Source organism: Chrysochloris asiatica, unplaced genomic scaffold, assembly GCF_000296735.1.
Source record: "Chrysochloris asiatica unplaced genomic scaffold, ChrAsi1.0 scaffold00302, whole genome shotgun sequence".
Lineage (NCBI taxonomy): Eukaryota > Metazoa > Chordata > Mammalia > Afrosoricida > Chrysochloridae > Chrysochloris > Chrysochloris asiatica.
Genome location: NW_006408820.1, coordinates 1,352,217 through 1,367,564, shown reverse-complemented (window position 1 = coordinate 1,367,564; position 15,348 = coordinate 1,352,217).

Genomic DNA, 15,348 nt, shown 5'->3' with positions numbered 1-15,348 from the left:
CACCCAGGGACTCCTCTGGGAATATACAGGAAGAGTTTTGGTGACTGCCTGTACCTTTAGAGAAGAAAAGAAATCAGAGATGAAGGAAGTAGGTGGGGTGGACTTAGATTACAGAAACTGAACCAGATTGTTAAATACCCTCTCCCAGGACCACCCTGTTGCCCCTTGTTGTTGTTGTTATGTGCTGTGGAGTCGGTTCCACCTCATAGCAACCCTGTACATGGTGTCCATGGCTGTAAATTTTTATGGGAGCAGAAAGCCTAGCCTTTCCTAATTTCCTTTCCTGTTTTTCTGGCAAGCACCTCTGCACTTGGTATTTGTCTCTGCTAGTAACACCCTACTTGTTTAGTCTTCAAATGATATGCCAAGGCCCAATGGCACCTGGCCTATGCTCTGAAGTGATGCTCAGTCTGGGCCCCCTAATTCCAGGGCCTCTATGAAGGAGGTGGGGAGGGATAACTTGCCAAAAGTAGTGGGGAATCACTGTAGGTTTTGAAGGAGGGTGTATCGTACTGAAAATGATCCTTGAGCTAACAGTTTATTTAAATTGATTATATCTTGGGAAAAATAATCAAAACCCTGTTGAACTTTATTGTTTCTGTTGTAAGGTGCTATTGAGTTGGTGTTGACTCACAGTGACCCTGTGTAGAGCAGAACAAAACACTGCCTGGTCATTTGTCACCCTCACAATTGTTGCTGAGTATGAGATCATGTGGTAGCCACTGTGTCAATCCATCACATGGAGGGTCTTCCTCTTTTTACTGACCCTCCACTTTATCATATATGGTTTTAAATCAGGATAAGTGTGTGCCAGGTTTGAATTCCTCCCCTATACTTATTCAATCTTTATGCTGAGCACATAATCCAAGAAACTGGATTATATGAAGAAGAATGTGCATCAGGATTGGAGGAAGACTCATTAGTCTGAGTCAGCAGCCTTGCTTGCTGAAAGCAAAGAGGACTTAAAATACATACTGATGAAGATCAAAGATGACAGCCTTCGGTACGGATTGCGTCTCAATGTAAAGAAAACAAAACTCTTCACCACTGGACCAATAAATGACATTATAATAAATGGAGAAAAGATAGAAGCTGTCCAAGAATTCGTTTTGTTTGGATCACCATTAACACTCATGAAAGCAGCAATCAAGAAACCAAATGACATATTAAATTAGGAAAATCTGCTGCATGAGACCTCTTTAAAGTGTTGAAGAGCAAAGACATCAGTTTGAGGACTAAGGTGCGCCTGACCCAAGTCAGGGTATTTTCAATAACCTCATATGTATGTGAAAGTTGGACAATGAATAAAGAAGACCGTAGAAGAATTGATGTGTTTGAGTTATGGCGTTGGAGAGCAATATTGAATATTTCCAGACAGTTGAAAGTCTTTGCATAGTTAATAAAGCACAGGTAAACACCTTTGTGGTAGTCTCTGCTTTCAGCCAAGATCCATCTGGCATCAGCAAAGCTATCCCTTGCTCCACATCCTCATCTGAATACAGCTTGAACCTCTGGCAGTTCTTTGTCATTGTACATTTGCAGATGTTTTTGGGTTATGTTAGCAAAATTGTACTTACATGAGATATTAGTTATATTGTCTGATGACTTCTGCATTTGATTGGGTCACCTCTCTTTGGAAGGAGCACATATATGGATCTCTTCCAGCCAGTTATTCAGGTAGTTGTCTTTCACATTTCTTGGCACAGATGAGTGATTGCCTCCAGTACTTCATCAGTTTGTTGAAATATTTCAGTTTGTATTCCATCAATTCACGGTGACTTGTTCTTTGCCAATGACTTCAATGCATCTTGGACTTCTTCCTTCAGTATCATACGCTACCTTTTGAAATAGTTGAACATTGACCATTTCTTTTCGGTACAGTGATTCTGTATATTCCTTCCATCTTCTTTTGAAGCTTTCTGCATCATTCAATATTTTGACCATTGTTGTTGTTGTTTGTTGTTAAGTAACATCGAGTTGGTTTCGACTCATAGCAACCTTGTATAGAGTTTCTGAGGAGTGGCTGGTGAGCTTGAATTACTGACCTTGTGGTTCAAACTGACTTTGCAGTCCAGTACATTAACCTGCAGTGCCACCACAGGACTCCATTTTGCCTATGTTGTTGTTGTTAAGTACAATGGAGTTGGTTCCAACTCATAGTGACCCTACACAGGGTTTCCAAGGCTGTACATCTTTATGGGAGCAGAATGCCTCATCTTTCTCCTGCAGAACTGCTGGTAGTTTCGAACTGCCGACCTTGAGGTTAGCAGTCCGATTCGTAACCACTACGCTACCAGAGCTCCTTCCATTTTAACTATAGAATCCTTTAATATTGCAAGTTGAGGCTTGAACTTTTTCTTCCATGTCCTCAGATTGAGGAATGTTGAGTATATTCTACCCTTTTGGTTTTCTAACTCCAGGTCTTTCTCTGCACATTTTGTTATAATATTTGACTTTGTCTTTTCTAGCTGCCCTTTGAAATTTTCTATTCATCTCTTTTACCTCATTTCTTCTGTTTGCTTTAGCATCTGTATGCTGGAGAGCAAGTTTTAGAGTCTCTACTGACATCCATTTTGGTCTTTTCCTTCTTCCTTGTCTTCTTAATGACCTTTTGCTTTCTTCCCGTATAATGGTCTTGATGTCATCCCACAGTTCTTCTGTTCTTTGGTCTTTAGTGTCTAATACATCAAATCTATTATTCAGATGATCTCTACATTCAGATGGGATATGTTCAAGGTCATATTTTTGACTCTTGTGGACTTGTTTTCTACAGCTTCAGTCTGAACTTGCATCTGAGTAATTGATGGTCTGTTCCACAGTCTTGTTTTAGCTGGTGATATGGAGCTTTTTTACCATATTTTTCCAAAGATGTAGTGAATTTGATTTCTGTATATTCCATCTGGTGAGGTGCATGTGTATAGTCATCTTTCATATTGTTTTTAAAAAGGCATTTACAATGAAGAGGTCACTGGTCTTGCAAAATTCTCTCATGCAAGCTCCAGCATCATTTCTATCACAAAGGCCATATTTTCCAACAACTGATCCTTCCTCTTTGTTCCCAACCTTTACATTCCAATCACCAATAATTATCATTGCATTTTGATTGCATATTTGATCAATTTGAGACTGAAGAAGTTGATAGAATTTTTCAATTTTATCATCACTGTCTTTAGTGATTGGTGTGTAAATTTGAATAATAGTGGTATTTACTGGTCTTCCTTGTAGGCGTATGGAGATTATTCGATCACAGACAGCGTTGTTCTCCAAGACAGATCTTGATATGTCCTTTTTGATGATGAATGCAACACCATTCCTTTTCAATTTGTTGTATCAGGCTTAGTAATCCATGTGATTGTCAGATTCAAAATGACCAATGCCAGTCCATTTCAGTTCACTAATGCCTAGGTTATTGATATTCATGTATTCCATTTTGTTTCTGACAATTTCAAAATTTCCTAGATTCATACTTACATATTCCATGTTCTGATTATTAATGGATGTTTACCGCTGTTTCTCGTCATTTTGAGTTTTGCCCCATCAGCAAAAGAAAGTGCCAAGGGTTTTACTCCATTCGTGTCATCACGGTCAACTCTACTTGAGGAGGCAGCTCTTCCCCAGTCACACTTTGAGTGCCTTCCAACCTGAGGGGCTCATCTTCTGGCACTAGATCTGATAATATTCTGGTGCTTTTCCTCATGTTTCAATACTCAATATTCTGGTGCTGACGGTGTTCCTCTGATATTCATCAGGTTTTCAGTGACTAAATATTCAGAAATAGTCTGTCTTTCCTTCTTCCCATTGTTTCTTAGTATGGAAACCCATCTGAAACCTGCCCACCAAGGTTGACCTTGTTGTGATTTAAATACCCATGGTATAGCTTCCAGAGTCACAGCAACATGCACAGTACAACATCCACAGTACAACAAACTCACAAAGGAGTGGTGGTAGGGCACCCCTGGGTATACGCTATTCTCCAACTTTTTAGTTAACAACAGAACGCATTAACCATTTTCACCACCCAGGGACAACTTCAGCGAGTAAGATCTAATGGCTATTTTGGCCTTTTCTTATAGTTGCTTACTGCATTGACACTTTTGACCATTCTTCTCTTAAAACTCTCAGCTCTTGTGGCTTCTGTGATTTATAACTATCCTTGGCTCTCCTCTGACCTTTCTGACAATTTCTTCTCTGAATCCTTTATGGCTCCTTTCCCAAGTCCATCCATCAAACTTGCTGCCTCTCAGTGTTTGGTGCCTGACCCATTGTTCTGTTCTCTTGGCTCATTGTCTCTCAACCATCGTCTTCATCCTTATTATTTTAACTACCACCTGTTGGAACTGACTTGGAAGACAGCCAACATCTGCTAACTATGGACAGTTTGCTCCCATGAGTTTAGGTTACTTCTTTCTTGCCTTTGGACCTTTGAGAATACATAGTCTTTTTATTTTTTTCAACTTTTTATTGTGAATTGAGTGAAGGTTTACAGAGCAAATCATCAGTTTTACATTCAGCAAACCATATATTTTGCGTCATTAATGATTACAACCTCCTCTATATGTACCAACAGTTAACAGTGTTTATGTTTATTCACTTCAAGTCTTACATTCCTCCCTGTGTCTCCCTTGATCTTTCCTCTGCCAACATCTGTCTTGTTGTATATTGCCTTCCCATGTTAACACGTCTACCCTTTAGTCCACAAATAATTTTACTTTTCCTCCCACCCTTGGTAACCATCATAGAATGTTCCTGTTAGCATGAAAACCTTTTCTTGACTTTTATAATAGTTGTCTCATGCAATATTTGTCCTGTGATTGAGTAATCTCACTCAGCATAATGTCCTCCAAGTTCATTCAGGATGTGAGGTATTTTGCAGATCCATCATTATTCTTTAGTATTGTGTGTGTGTACCTAAGTTTGTTTAACCATCCTTCTGCTGATGGGCATTTAGGCTGTCTTCAATTTTTTTTTTTTTTAACTTTTTATTGAGAAGATCTATAGAACAAATCATCAGTCCCGTATTCAACAAATCATGCACCTTGTGTCATTACAAAGATCACGATTCTTTTCAGATACACAGAGTAAGAAAATAGATGTTCCCAAAAGTACCCTTTGCTTAAGGGCCACAGCCTCCGATTTGCCCTCTGAGGTGCTTTCTTTACCCATAGGAGGCAGCCTTAGCTGTGGGAGGCCTGTGGAGGATTCTAGAAGGGTAATTTGTTCTAGGCTGGGAAGACCCCTTCATGTTCAGGAATTTACCCACTAAAGAGCCCAAGCTTAAGGGGCAGAAACAGGAAGATTTCAACAATAGGAGGAAGAGAGAATTTTGTCCAAGTATTTGCAGTCAGAACTTGTTTAAAGAGAGACTCTTTTAGACAAACTGAGTGACTGAAGGGAAGGAAAAAGTGATGGTTTTGCCTGGCTTATCTGGGACTCTGGTTCCTCAGGTCTGAGCCAACCCTGCCTCAGTCATGCAAAAGGAACAACACTGGCAATATATAGGACATTGGGGAAGCAACAGCAGTGCAGTGAGTGGACAATAAGTAGCCAGGACACTGGGGGTTATGTTAGGCAATGGGGACAATGCTGGAGCACTTGTGGGGTGGGGAGGACTATGTTGACAGCTTGAAGTCAGGCCTTCATTCTTGTTCTGCTTACTCTAACAAGGATGTTTTTCAGGGCCTCCTCCATACAGGCACTGAGGGAGGTAGCAGAATGTAAACATGTATAAAATGAAGTTGTTGCCCTTGAACAGCCCCAGAGTAAAGGAACCAGGTCAACAGTACTGTCTGCACATACGTGTGTTATGTGACGTGAACCCACAATCCCATGACTCCTGGGAGCAGCATCTATTCCAGGCATATAGAGATCTCACAAGGATACATCATGGACAGAGATCCAGAAGAGACAATCAACATGCTATGTGTGTGTTGCCAGAGGGAATTGTGTGCTCTTTAAGGGTAGGATGCGAGAAAGGGTTAACAGGAGATGGGCTATCTTGAGATGATGTCAGTGGCTTCTAAGTCACAAGTTTATTTTATTCATGTCTTCCTTTTCCATTCTGACCTTTTGGATAAAAGATATGGACTTGAGGGGTAAGGGAAGACTTGGGGAAGAGAAGAGTTCTCTGGATTTGCCATCTGTGTCCCTGGTCACTACCACAGCAGGGCCTTTGGAGCAGAGGACCACGATGCCTTCTGGGAGCTTGGAGAGGTTGGCTGTACCAAATGCAAAACCCTGTAATATGCACCATGGCAGAGGTGGGCACGGAGGTAGGCTGAGGCACAGCTCCACTGAAGGTCAGAGGGTCATTCTCATGTCCTACTGAACTTCTGGCTAACTAAAGGAGTATAAAAGTATTTACCTTCCCTGCCTTCATTGCCACTCCTCTCAAGAATATTGGTTGTTTTATCTTCTGGGTGTAGCAGTGTTGGAACATTTTGTCTTGGCAGTATGTCTCTTCTTGGAGGAAGTTCCAAAGAAGGAGCAGCCCTTTCTGGTCTAAAGCAAACTGAATCTGAGGGGCGTACTGTCTCAGTGTGGGTCCTTTCTGGTTGCTACTGCCTCTGGAGGGTGGCTGGGCTGCTGGCAAGCATGGAAAAGATCAGCTGCCACTGATCCTGAATGGCAGGTAAAGATCCAGTCTGGACTTGACAAAACTGGCTATTTAAGATTTAGTTGTTATTTGTAAGTTTTTGGCACTGTGGGCTAATACATCAGACTGCAAAGTTGTTTGAACTGAAAAGTCGGTGGTTCAAGCTCACAAGCTGCTCCTTGGAAATCCTATACAGGGTCGCTATGAGTTGGAATCTGAATCGACTCGATGGCACTTAACAATAACAACTACATTGAAAATGAAAGAAAAAAAAAAGAAAGAAAGTTTAGCATATCAGATTTCACTCAGGTATTTAAGTGTGTTGCCTTTAGCAAAATGAAAAAAATCACAGCACTGGGTGAGCTTTCTTCATTTACCTTCCTCTGGGGGCTATAGTAGAACTTCCTAGGCATGCCCAGGATGGGGGCCTACATCTCATAGAGGACAATTCCACACCTGACAGTGGGTTCTTCCAATATTCAGAATAAAATGGTAAAGTCCTGAGCTAGGACTTTTTTTTGGGGGGGTGGGTTAAATAATGGGCAAATTGTGTTTTTTACATGTGACTGGGGAAAAAAAAAACAAATCACACCAGGGTGCTTGTGAGTTGAAGTTCAACTTTGACCTTTCTCTTAGGTTCATGCCTCTGCTCATCCTTTACTCTTGATTCTTGCCCAGCAGCTGGCCCCTGAAGATGCTACAGTTGAGGATACTGATACCAGTTGCTGTTGAGTCAGCCCCATGTGTGCCAGAGTAGAACGCTGCTTCATAGAGTTTTCAGTGACTGATTTTTGGAAAGCCAATCACCATGTCTTTCTTCTAAAGTACATTTGGGTGGACTCAGAGCTCTAACCGTTTGTTTAACAGAAGAACACTTAAATGTTTTTACCACCCTGGGAATCCATCTTAGGCTGGGTTCTCCTGAAGAGCTTAACCAGTGAAGTGTGTATGTTGTAGCTGTTGTCATCCAAATCTGTGGATTAGATATCTGGCTCGATGCATGATGAGGTTATAGGGACTGATGAACCTGAAATGATTAGGTCAGCTGATAATACTGGCTCATGGGGCTATGGGAGCTGTTGAATCGCAAAATCTGCAGATTAAGCAACAATCTGCTGGCTCACGTCTCAAGAACTGGAGGTTAGAGAATGATGAGCCAGACGTAGCATAGAGAGAAAGTGAGCTTTATCGGAGCCTCCCTACAGATCGCATGCAGGCCACACCCACAAGGGAATGCCCCTTTCCACTGATTGGCTGCTCACATCAGCTTACAAAATAGAGAATGATTGCATAATATCTGCCAAACCAATGAAAATCGTGGCCTAGCCAAGTTGACATATAACCTTTACCATCACCAACTCCAACTCTTGAGGATGCACACCAGCTGTTCCAAATGTACATGGAAATGTGTGTCCTTATTAACTTATTCTTAAATGTGCCAGGTTTTTGTTTTTTACTCCTTTTGACTGATGGTCAATACATCTGGTATTTTAGAGTGTCCTGCTACAACTGTCCTTTGTTGTAGCTGATAATGACTGTATGTTGTATGACCTTGTGAAATGACCTTGCAGTCATTCTCACATTTAAAAAGCTAATGACCTGTGTAAGAGTCATTATTCAAGGCTACCTTGTTCTGAGGTCTTTCCAGAATGACTCTGCTACCCCTCCTTACTTAATTCCTTCTCCACTCTAGGTTTTGGGCTCCTCCTTTGGGTTCCCATAGTCTCCTTGTTTATAGCTATCACTGACATCCTAAGAAAATGCATTCTTTCTACTTGCTTAGCTTCACAACTTAAATGCAATGTGTATGAGACATATTTCCAGCTAACATTTATTTGAGTGCCTATTATCATTGCAAGAGTCTCACATAAACTATCTCATTAAAATTTTACATCAGCCCTGTAATAGACAATGGAGTTGTCTACTAAGCAACCAGTCTCTCTTCATGGCTGGCAGAGCCCCAATTTTGGTTGGGTGTCTACTATTCTTGCTAGTAACCTCAAGCAAAGGTCTATCTCAATGAGACCAATGACTGTGGTCCCACTTTCCTTGTAGCAAGTGGCTTCTCATGAATATGAAATAGAATTCTGGCCAAGAGATATGAAAGGAAGTGTGATGGACAAGGGAAAAACAGAAGTGCTTCTCCATAGATGGCCTCTTCTTTTGGAATCTGTTGCTTCTGGGCGCCAGGAACTTTGGCAGTCAGTTTGAAACTCAGAGGGGAGCTAACCTGAGAACAGGAGACAAAAAGGAAATGTCAGAACCAAGAAATGGAAAGTAATTGAATCCTTGGTGGTGTCATTAATTATTAAGGTAAGCAACTCAGGCATCTCAAGATTTCTTTTTATGTGAGAAGATAAATATTCCTTATTGTCTAAGTTTAATTACTTGGAGCCAAAAGCATCCTAATCATAGCAAAGTCCATTAGAATGCTCTATTATTATTTCCATTTTACAAACGAGGTAATTGGAGCTCAAAGAGATTATGTAATTTACTCAAGATCAACTGCTGGTAAAAAATTCATCTGACTCCAGGGTTTTTAGGTACCACACATTGCTCAATCTCCGAGAAAGGGGCCCAATATTATTCATTATTTTTTATTTTTATGCTTTCTTCTAGCATAGTGTCTGGAATATAATAGGTGTTCAATAAATACTTTTGAGTATGTGAGTGCTTATGTGTTCTGAATATTAATAGATGTTCTTCCCTTAACAACACCGAACAGACCAGTGTTTTAGATTATGAATCTCCTGAAAAATAGTAGAAAAACATATTTCCTTAGTATCTCAAAATAATAACATTGGCTACTCTGGAGAGGGAAGCATTTGAAACATGAAACAGTATAACAGTATTGCAAAGTAACAGCACTGTAGATGAAAATAATCCCTCTAAACCTCTCTGCTTGAACGTAATTGCTGTTTCTGGTGATCGCCTGGAAGTCCAATTTATATGTGTGATAGTTAAGGTTTTGTGTTAACTGAACTGGGCCAGGATTCACAGTGGCTTATCAGTTGAGATATAGCTATCCCCCATGTTATGATTAAGGATTGTTGTTGTTAAGTGCTGTCAAGTCGGTTCCTATTCATAGCAACCTTGTATAGGATTTCTGAGGAGTGGCTGGTGATCTTGAACTTCCAACCTTGCAGTTCAAACTGACCTTGCAGTCCAGCGCATTAACCCAAGTGCCATACGATGACCCTTAATCCTCCCAACACTCTGATCCAATGTATGGGAGATTCCCACATATAAAAGGAAAGAAATTTGAGGAGAGAAAGAAGGGCCTACTCCCACCAAGATACAAGAGCTGAGATTGGATTGTGTCTTTTGGAGCTGGGGTCCCTGCACTGTGATGCTTCTAGATCCTGAAGAAGACTGATGCCAAGACACAGGGATGCTGAGCATATGCTAAAAGGAAACAAGGCCCTTTCTCCAGACCTGGTGCTCTGAATTCAAACTTGTATCCTCCTGAACTGGGAAAGAATAAATTTCTGGTTGTTAAAACCATCTGGTTGTGGTGTGTCTGTTATAGAGCATTAGGTAATGAAGACAATATGCATATTAGGCAGGTCAGTATATGCATAAAAGCCATCTGACAAAATTCCGGAGTCATTCATAATTGTTAAAATATTTTGGCAAGCTAGAAAACGAACACCATTTAACCTGAAATTTATTCACCAAAAACAATTATAAGCGTCTAACTTAATGCTTGGATCAACTATCTTGGATCACCTATCAACACTCATGGAAGCAGCAGTCAAGAGATCAGATGATGTATTGCATTAGGCAAATCTGCTGCACAAGACCTTTTGAAAGTGTTGAAGAGCGAAGATGTCAGCTTGAGGACTAAGGTGCACCTGACCCAAGCCATGGTATTTTCAGTAACCTCATATGCATGCGAAAGCTGGACAGTGAATAAGGAAGACCGTAGAAGAATTGATGTTTTTGAGTTATGGTGTTGGAGGAGAATATTGAAAGTGCCATGGGCTGCCAAAAGAACCAATAGATCTGTTTTGGAAGCAGTGCAGCCAGAGTGCTCCTTGGAGGCCAAGATGGCCAAACTTCGTCTCTCATACTTTGGACATATTGTCAGGAGGGAACAGTCGCTGGAGAAGGATATCATGTTTGGTAAGATGGAGGGTCAGAGAAAAAGAAGAAGACACCCCCACGAGATGGATTGGCCAGGTGACAGCATCGATGGACTCAAGCGTGACCACAGTAGTGAGGTTGGCCCAGGATCGGACCAGTTCTGTTGTGCATAAGGTCGCTATGCATCGGTGCCGACTTGATGGCACCTAACAACAACAACTTAATGCTTATAATTGCTTATAACTTAAATTTAGCATTAATACCATAACAGAGTCATTGCATCAGTTGAATATTATGTTGGGAATTCTAGATAGTGGATTAATCCAATAAAAATAATTAAACATTGAAAAAATAAGAAAGGAAGAAACAAATAACAGCGAAGTTCACAAAAGCACAATCCCCACTGAATAGTTTTCATAGATGGGTCTGAAGGGAATGGGGGATGATGGATATAAGACTCTTTTGATTCAATAATGAGTAATTGTTTTCGTGACTAATTGTGATTGTCACAACTCTAAAGGTAGAAGATGTGTAACAAAAAGGAGGGAGTAGTTAATCTTTCATTCCAGGAACAGAGGATCCTATGACCATCAGAGAGAAGACCATTAGCAGAGTGGGATCCTAGCCAGAGAAGCAGCGACAACAGAGACGGAGGCAGAGTGGAAAGACAGAGCAGCTGAGGACTCTAGACCCATGGAAAGAGAAAGACTGTGTGCCAGTGGGCAGGAGGCTGGCTTGCATAATGTGCCCTTTGGTTGTTTAAATTAATATATATTTCTTTGTATTTTGCATACATAAAAAAGAGGGAATAAAGGCAAATGCTGTTAACCAATGGTGGATGGATGGTATTGTAATCATTGGAATGAAACAAAATACGATTGGCTGTGTGAAACATTTATGTTCTGCCATGTAAACTAACTCATTTCACAATAAATCTTCAAAAAAAGAAAGAAAGAAAGCTACTATTATTTAGAGGCAAAAAAGAAAAAAACCATGAGAGCCCATATTTTTGTTTTTACAACTGTACAACTATTGTTGTTGTTAGTAAGTGCTGCTAAATTGGTTCTGGATCATAGCAACCCTGTGTAGGGTTTCCGAGGCTACAAATCTTTTTTTTTTTTTTTTAAGTTTTTATTGTGAATTATGTGTTAGTTTATATGGGAGAACATTTTTTTTACATTCATTCTATTGTATTTTGTTTCATTGCAATGATTACAATCCCCTGCATGCATCCTCAACCAACCAAAAGGTACACCCCACATGACTGCCTCCCAGCCACCAGCACACAGCCCCTCTCCCTCCCTGAGTCCAGAGTCCTCAGCCGCTCTTTCTCTCCACGCCATCATCTCTGTGAGGCTATTAATCTTGATGAAGCAGAAAGACTCATCTTTCTCCCATGGAGCAGTTGATGGACTCAAACCACTCATTTGTGATTAGCAGTCCAGTGCTTATTCTACAGAGCTATAGAAAAACTATTACTACTTATTTAAAAAAAAAGTTCCTCAATGTTTCTAAATACAAGGTCAATATACAAATACAAACTGCATTCCAATCTATCTGAAACAATTAGCAAATATAATGAAAAAAAAATCATTTCTAATAGAAGCAAAACCAACAGCATTTCTAGGGGAAAATGTATTGTAAAAATTCTGTTTGGAGAAGATTTCTAAGAAGAAAATTACAAGAGTTTATTGAAAAACATATGAATTGACTTAAAATATAAGATTTCCAATTCCCTCAAATTAAACTATAAATTTGGTAAGAAGAAAAACAAAGAAGGAAACCTGGCTTAACAGATGTCAGGTTTGATATTAAGCTGTGATACTTTAAACTTCAAAAATATGATGTACACTTTCAATGAAGGACAGAGAAACTAAGAAGAAACTTAACAAAAACACAGAAAAACTAAACAACACAATCAATCAACTTGACCTCATAAACTTATACAGAGCACACACCCCAAAACAGCACAATATACATTATTTCTAGTGCACATGGAACATTCCCCAGAATACAGCATATGTTAGGTAACAAAGCAAGCCTCATTAAATTTAAAAACATCGAAATACTACAAAGCATCAAATCATAATGTTATAAAATTAGAAATCAACACTAGGAAAACCAAAGAAGTAATTCAAATACAAGGAAATTGAATAACACTCTGGTTAAAAGCTAATGGGCAAGAAAAAACAAAAAAAGGAATTTTAAAAATCCTTGAATTAAATGAGAATTAAGATACAACATACCAAAGCCTTTGGGATGCAGCAGAAACAATACTTAGAGGGCAATTTATAGCAATAAACACACATAACCAAAGGAAAAAAGAACCAAAATCCACACATCAACACAATATCTCCAACAATTAGAAAAAGAGCAGCAAAGTTAAGTCTACAGTCACCAGAAAAAAAGAAATAATAAAGATTAGAGCAGAAATAAATGAATGAGAAAACAGTAAAACAATAGAAAGAATCAACAGGACAGAAGCTGGTTCTTTGTCATTTACTAAAATTGACAAACTATTGGAAAATCGAACTAAAGAAAAGGAGAAGATGCAAATAACGTGCATAAGAAACTATTTAGGTGACATCATAACAGAACCCATGGAAATAAAAAGGACAGTAATAGAATACTATAAAGAATTCTGGACTTCTGGTGTGGAGCTGTAGGATCAGCACTGGACTGTGAACCACAAGGTTAGCAGTTCAAACCCAGCAGCTGCTTCTTGGAAACCCTATACAGGGTCGTTATGAGTTGAAATCTACTTGACAGCACTTAAAAACAACAGTACAAAATTGTACTCCAATATATTTGAAAACCTAAAATCTAGGAGAAATGGATGCATTTTAATAAAAACACTGTCTACCTAAAATGACTCAGAATGAAGTAAAAAACTTGAACAGACCTGTAACAACAGAAGAAATTGATTGAGTCATTTAAAAATTTCTAACAACAACAAAAAAATCCAGGCCCAGATGGCTTTTTTGGTGAATTCAATCAAACATTCAATTAAGAACTGACACCAATTCTACTCAAACTATTCCAGAACATAAAAAAGGATAGAAAACTCCTGAATACTTCTTAAGAAGTGAGCATAATCCTTTTGCCAAAACCAGGCAAAGACATCATTAAAAAAGAAAACTACAGAACAATATCCCTCATGAATATAGATGTAAAAATTCTAAACAAAATCCTAACCAATAGAATTCAACAACATATCAATAAAATAATACAGCATTACCAAGTGGGACTCATGCCAGGGATGTAAGGATGGCTCAATATTAGGAAAACAATGAACATAATCCACCACATAAATAAGACAAGGAAAAAGAACCACATGATTATATCAATTGATGCAGAAGAAGCATTTGACAAAAATCCAATATCCATATCTGATAAAAAAAACACTTAACAAAATAGGAATAGAAAAGCAATTCCAAACGGATTGAACCATTTTACAGTCTCACCAGCAGTGCAAGAGGGTCCCAGTCTCTCCACACCCTTGCCAGCATATGCTGTTTTCTGTTTTTATGAACTTTGCTATTAATGCTGGAGTGAGATGCTCTTGCATTGTTGTTTTGATTTGCATCTCTCTAATGGTCCTGGTGTGGTGCTGTAGGATAAGCATTTGGCCGTAAGATCTGTTTGAACCACAAGGTTGGTGGTTCAAACTCACCAGCCTCTCCTCTGAAATCCTATACAGGGTCATTATGAGTCAGAACTGACTCAACAGCTCTTAACCACAACAACAACAATGGTCCCTGGAGAATGTTATCATGTAGGAAAAGTGAAGGCTAAGCGAGAAAGAGGAAAACTCCCAACCAGGTGGATTGGCGTGGTGACAACAGCAATGGGATCAAGTTTAACAATGATTGTGAGGATGGCGCAGGACCAGGCAGTGTTTTTGTTCTGTCATTCATAAGTTGGCTATGAGTTGGAACCAACTTGATGGCACATAACCATAACAGTGGTTAATGACTGTGAACATTTCTTCATATGTTCGCTACCTAAATATCTTCCTTGGTGAAGTGTCCGTTCTTACCTCTGCCCATTTTTTAGTTGGACTGCTTGTCTTTTTCTTACAGAGGTGGTGTTTTATTTTATAAATTTTAGAGATCAGTCCCTAATCTGATGTGTCGTTGCAAAAAATTTTTTTCTCTGGCTATGAGATCTCCTTTTACTCTTTTGATGAAATCTTTTGATGTACTGATGTGTCTGATTTTTAGGAAGTCCTAGTAATCTACTTTGTCTTCTATTTGTGCATTGTTTGTTACATTTGGCAATGTATGCCATGTATTGTTGTTGTTGTTATGTGCTGTGGATTAGAGCCCTTAAATTTGTCCCTATTTTTTTCATTGATGATCTTAATAGTTTTAAGTTTTATATTTAGGTCTTTAATTCACATTGAGTTTGTTTTTGTTTTATTGTGAGAGATGGGTCTTCATTCTTCTGCAAATGGATTTCCAGTTTTGCCAACACAGTTGTTGAACAGGCTATTTCTTCCCCAGTTAATGTATTTTGGCCCTTAGTCAAAGATTAGTTGATTGTATGTCGGTAAATTTGCTTCTTATTTTCAATTCTGTTCCATTGATCTATGTATCATTAATTGTACCAGTACCAGGTTGTTTGGATCACTGTGTCTGTGTAGTAGATCTTGAGATCAGAAAGTGAGA